Consider the following 6,099-nt stretch of genomic DNA (forward strand, 5'->3'; position numbering starts at 1 on the left):
GGGGGGCATCGCCGACTGGGCACGGAGGGGCGCACAGGCCTGGTCGGCGAGGGAAAAGAAAAATGAAGAAAAAACCCGAAGGGGGAATTGGGGCGGATGGAAAGGGTACCAACAGGTAGCAGCAGCTCCAACGGCCCCCGCCGCATTCGGCAAAAGGAATCTGAATCTGGAGCAGATCAACTGTTGCCGTCTGGAAGGGGGAAAGGGGGAGGGGGTCCTCGGTGTGTGCTGCAGGATCTCCCGAAGCAGGGACCTCGGGACCCCAGCAGCCTCTCGTCTCGAGGGCACACGTCATGTGATGGTAGTTTTCGGCGACAGACAGCCTCTCCTCTCCTGCTAGACGGTCGTTTCAGGCCGGCAGACCGAGCAGGCAGCAGGGGAGGCGGCCGGCGAGGAGCCAGTCGTCGTGCTGCTAGTTGTGATACGAGCCAGCCAGCCAGCCAGCCAGCCGGCGGGGCCCAGCCCATCCCCGGGCGGAAAGCGAGAGTCATCTCAGAGAGGAAGGAAAGGGGAAGGAGACGGAGACGGAGAGGCTAGAGGGGGAAGGGGGGCTACTGTATGGGCTGATGGGCGTACAGTGCGAGGTGGAGTAATGGCAGCCACGGCCCTCTTATACTTAGAAGTTCTGGCGCAGACAGACAGACAGACAGACAGACAGACAGACAGACAGACAGACAGACAGACAGACAGACAGACAGACAGACAGACAGACAGACAGACAGACGGACGGACAGACAGACAGACGAGGCAGGACCAGTCACTGCTGCCGTGCGTTGCAGGCGCTGGCGCTGGTGGAGTGGCGGAGCGCCCGGAGGGTAGGCAGTCCCGTGTCGCACAGCAGTGTTGGCGTTGCCTACCCGGAGGCGGCACGGCGCTCCCGCTCCGCGTCGGCGCGTCAACCGCGGTCGCTCATTTCGCCGACTTAGATTTATATTTCGTCAAGTGAATCGTATTGCCCGGTCGGAATTATTTGTAACCAGGTTTCATAAATGGTAAGGAAGTAAGCGTGTGACTCCTGGCACTTTGGAGCGCGCGTGCCGCGGGTGTCGCTCGTTCGGGTCGGCGGCGAGTGCGCGGCGAGGGTTGACGTGTGACTCACGACAGGGGCAGCCTTCGCAAATGCAAGAAGGGCAGGGTCATTGGCACGGCGGCGGCGCCACGCCACGCCACGCCACGCCGCTCGCCCTGACGCGCGACGACAGGTGCTAATCACGGCGGCTGCTGGCCCGAGGGCCTGCCCGCCGCGCCGGGCCGCCGCCGGGCCGAGTCGCGCACAAGTGTGCTCTACCGGGTTTGCACCTTTTTCGTTCAAAGATTGCAGAGGCCAAAAATGGAGGCGTTACAACTATACTAAAACACAGCAAGGAGCAAGCTTAGACGTTCCTGCGGTGGTAGCTTAGGCCCATGTGTTGCGGCGGTAGCTGAGGAGGTAGTAGTTAAGAAGAGCTCCCAGAAGAAAATCTTGCTCCTAGGTTTGTCGCAGTATATTAATTACATTCCTTAACTTTTCTTCAGCTGTGTGAGTGTGAGTAGTAAGTTGGTGTCGGGGCGAGCGGTGTGCCGCGCCACTGTATAGCAATGTAAGCGCGTTAGTCTTCGCCACCTAACAGTACACCTGGCTAGCGCCTTGGCGTCGGGAGGTCCACGCACAACCATTAACAGGCCCAGTAGTGCCCCATCCGCCAAGGCAGCGCCGTCTCCCTCGCACAATCGTCAGCGCACCCTTGGCCCGGAACCGTTATACAGCAGCTACAGCCCCGTCTCCCTCGCACAATCGTCAGCGCACCCCTGGCCCGGTCCCGTTATACAGCCCCGTCTCCCTCGCACAATCACCACCGCACCCCACGCCACGCTGACGTCGCCCGTTGCTTTTGGTGGCACAGCTGGGCCCCGTCAAGGATGAAAAAGAAAGTTTGGCCCAAACGACAATGAGGCTTTTGCACCTGGATTGGGCCAAGCGGGCCGGGGGAGGGGGAGGCCGACGCTGGCCAGGGCCAGACTCATCTCTGCCCTACTAACCCACCTCCTCCAGCACCTAGGCGTGAGCCCAATACATTATTTGCGCAGGCGGGGAGGGGTGGACGGAGGTAGCCGAAAAAGAAGACGGCTAGGTGGTCCTCGCTTCCCCCAGCTCCCTCTCTCTGCTTAGAGACTGATGGGCGCACGCCCTCGATGTGTCCGCCCGGAGAGTGGGTGTGCCAATGCTCGTCCACTTGCGGTGTGCAGGTGTGTGTTTGCGTGTGAGTGAGTCCATACATATGGACCTCCCTTCTTCCCAGGTAGAACACGTTTGACCAAATTTTGTCAAAAAGAGGTCGTTTTCACGCTCATTGTCAAAATTTTCATCGTCTAGGTAGCAGGATTAAGCTCATGACGTCAAATGAGGATCATTGACGAGTTTTTGACGATTGCGTTCTGCCTGGGTTTGCCGTCCGAACCTAGCAGAGGCTCGTTACAGCTGGTGCACTCCCACCCAAGAGCTGCAGGGGGGGTGAAGCGCACCAGCAGGTGCGCGCGCGCGCGCGCACATACACACACACAGACACACAGACTCAATCCCATATATGCGCCCCGACTGGCGCAGGAGAAGAAAGACTGAGGGGTGGGGGCTGATGGGAGGCGGGGGGCAGGCTCGCCCAAGCCAGCTCGTCTAGACCGTGGCTAGACTGAGGTGGCTGCCACCGGTTGGGTCCCGTCTCCTGGCAGCCCGGTCCCGGTCCCGGCTCTGAGCCCGAGGCCGCCCGTCCCGTCTCGCCCCAGATGTGCGACCGGGGCTGGGTGGGCCAAAGGGCTGGGCCACACCACCAGCTAGCGACTCCAGAGCTGGAGAGACGTACTGTCCCTCTGATAAGGGGCGCAAAGGCTGGAGCCGAGGCCAGCTGGCTTAGAGAGCTTGTACGTGGTGGGGGAGGCCCTCGAGGCGGCTTACCGGGCACCGCGCACCGGGCCGGGCGACCCAGCAGCATAGAAAATAGGAGTTCCGGGTTCGACACCCGGCGGCTTCCATTGTCATCCCCGGCACAACCCGCCACCACCACGTGACTCGAGAAACGTGAGCTTGGAGGGTGGGGGGCACGGTGTCCTGCAGGCCGGGCTGGGGCGGGGCGGAACCGGTTCCTATCAGAGACTGCTGCTGTGGCGGCTTCCGGCGAAACGAAACGAAAACGCACTCGTCTGGCTTTGCTTTTTGAACCCGGCCCCGACGGCTGCGGAAAACGACGGCCTGCGGATCCTCAGAAGGATAGGGATGAGGCAAGGGGGGAAGGGGTATGCTCCCGTGTGAACGGAGCCGCTGGAGGGAAGCTGGAGGCCTGACAGGGGCAGGGGTGGGGCTCAGCGCAGGCGACCCGGTGCCTGCTGGCCACATGGGCCCTGGCTGGAGGCTGCGGCTGGGGCACAGGTCACCGACGTTGACATTATGACGTGGCCTGCCTGCCTAGGCCCCGGGGCCCCGGGGGCCGGTCTTGCTTGACCTATAAGGACCGACGAGGCGGGCGCGGGGTCCGCGTTGTGCGCCGGAGACTCCTTGCACAGAGAACCGCATAACCAGAGGAATACCACAAGCGGGGCTCTCGTGACCAATTTGCGGAGCGGGGCTGGAGGCGATCACTAAGGCGTACCAACCCGAAAACCAAAACGCTATCACTTTATACGACCCAGTACCATTATACATTATTTATATCACCAAAATACAAGCATATTATGAATAATCAAGCGTTTCTATACAATACGCAGTCAAAATATGCTGGAAATGTACAACATGAAATACTTTAGTTTTCGTCGCGTAATGTTGGTGGAGCAGGGGCCTGCTTGGACCGCTGGACCGCCGCCATATTAGGCCACAGTTTGTTTGTTGTTGTCGTCTCGTCTGCCGAGGGAGACTCCATGCCGCTGGTGGAGTAATTTTAAGAAGATTTATTGGAGATATTTGCTGCAGAGTTACTATTTCCTCGTCAATCAGGTATATGCTTTGTTTTTAAGGTTTCTGGGTCTCGCATCCTCGCGAGAATTACCTTCTCTGGCCACTATTAGCTGAAGTACGGAGCAGGCCCTTAGGCTTGTCGGTTTGACCTAGGTCAGTATTTTGATTTCTCGCGAAATTCTTCGCACATAATGAGAAACGTTATTGGTGCTTTTACTATTTTTAATTTTGGAAAGAACTGGTTCAACGATATGTGGACTTGTGCCGTTTTGTGCGCTTCCCAACTCTTAACTCTTAACCTCACTAAAACTACTCTCTTGACATCTTTGTTGTCGTTTGTTCTGTTTTTATCGGGAAGCAGTTAAATCTATTACTTCAGAACAAAAACTTTGACAGTAATCATACACACATGTAACAGACTGTATTGTGTGTGCACTGATTTTGCTACTGGTGGGTTATTTTTGGCAAGTGTGGATGTAAAGTTTATTTTTATGTCTGATGCGAACTTGTGGACCGCAAGTTCTTGACCACTTACAACCAAGGCCACCTTGTAAATAAATCGGACAGGGGTTAGTGTCCTATGAATTCTAAAATTGCTTGTCTATTCTAATAGCTATTGGGTACTATAATATCAAAACATAAAAAAATATACATTAAAATATATCCAAGCAGTTATTCTAAAAGTGTGAACTATTTTGTATTTTAGTGGAAGGTGTCGATTGCTGTCAACTCCAGAGCCAACCCATATCAAGTTTTTTCCGAGCTGAGCAACCACTTGCTGATGAGACTTCTTTAAGCAAATTTGGCTAAAGGTACGTTTAAGATTTGGTTTAACTGTTCTTTTCTTTACACCTTTAACTAAATAAATTATATTTCATTTGCTTTGTTTTCTTCTGTTCCAGAAACGTGGTCCCAATTTGATACCAGAGAAGATCAAGTGCATTTACGTTACCATCAATACTATACCATTCTATCCTATTTGTTATTTTATATTGTGGACAATATACTATTAGGAACTAATTTGATCTGTATGATTTATAAGTAACTGCCCTACAGCCTTTCACACCAAGAATATTTTTTATAAATTACAAAAACAAAAAGAGGGAGAAAGGTCGTATTTCAGCAGCTGCTGATTTTTGCCATAATTACCAACGGGTATTTTGAAAGGCATTTTCAGGCAAAGATTGTATGCAATCTTACTATTTTTGACTACCTATGAAGCCACTACCATCAATGCCATGCCTCAACAGCATCCATCAAAGGAAAGAGTGGGGGGGGGGGAGCAGCAGAACAAAAGCAATATTGGGCAAAAGGGCCACTATAGCCAGCATTTACTGGGTTAGAGGAGACAGGGATCGGTCTGAAATTGTAGAATACACAACTATGGCAGACTGCTAACACCTCACAGAAAACAGAACATCGATATCTGCAACGGTTCAGGAGTTATGGCTCTGTGAAAACGTCCAAAAAGCGCCTGGAGCACGCCTACTGCTACTACCCGGCCTGCGCGGCCTGCGCTGCCCGCCGCCCGAGCGGAGCGATCGCCGGGCGGCGGCGAGCGGCAGGCGAGCCGGGCATTCGTACCGCGCGCCGCGGCGAGTAGTTAGGCGATCGCGCCACGGGGAGCGCTAGTGCGGCGAAATTGGTACGGCGCGTTAACACGGCTGGTACCCCTCTGGTTATGCGGTTCTCTGTGACTCCTTGGCGGGCGCGTCCACGCGGAAGGTGCTGCGGGGGCCAGGGCGCTCCAAAGGCGTGCCAAACTAGCACACGCACCACCTGGAACCAGTCCAGTGGGATGGGCCAGCCCAGCCGCGGCAGGGCGAGCCCAGCGCGCCCCGCCCCACCCGGGCCTTTTTAATGGCACTTTGATCTGTTGACCTACATAAAAAGAGGCCGTTGCCGCTGAAACACAGTTGTCTGCGGGGGCCCTGTAGGCCGCCCTGTAGGCCGGCGGGCCGGCCGGCGCAGCGTGAGCGTTGAGCTACATACATACATGACGTGTTGCCGAGAGGAGTCCGGCTCAAGCCACTGCTGCTGCAGCTGCTCCGGGTGCTTGCGTTTCGCGGTTCAATAATTTTTGACCCCGAAAACCAAGCACGGCCTGATTACTTTTCATAATTTCAAGGAAAGCGCGCTTTTCGGCAGGTAGTGCAGTAAGAAAGGGGAAAAAGGGG

The 6,099-nt window shown here is 55.4% G+C and overlaps 1 protein-coding gene and 1 long non-coding RNA gene across 3 annotated transcripts in view; one reads left to right on the top strand and one right to left on the bottom strand.

Moving 5' to 3' along the window:
* LOC113207971 (solute carrier organic anion transporter family member 74D) overlaps positions 1–6,099 on the bottom strand; it is a 58,264-nt gene that overhangs the window by 38,925 nt on the left and 13,240 nt on the right. The gene's annotated exons all lie outside the window — the stretch shown is intronic.
* Positions 3,532–4,942, top strand: LOC113215433 (uncharacterized). Its single transcript, XR_008011467.1, has 3 exons — positions 3,532–3,961; positions 4,629–4,734; positions 4,825–4,942. It is a non-coding gene; the product is annotated as an uncharacterized LOC113215433 (long non-coding RNA).

Source organism: Frankliniella occidentalis, unplaced genomic scaffold (assembly GCF_000697945.3).
Source record: "Frankliniella occidentalis isolate FOCC.00 unplaced genomic scaffold, Focc_3.1 Scaffold116, whole genome shotgun sequence".
NCBI lineage: Eukaryota > Metazoa > Arthropoda > Insecta > Thysanoptera > Thripidae > Frankliniella > Frankliniella occidentalis.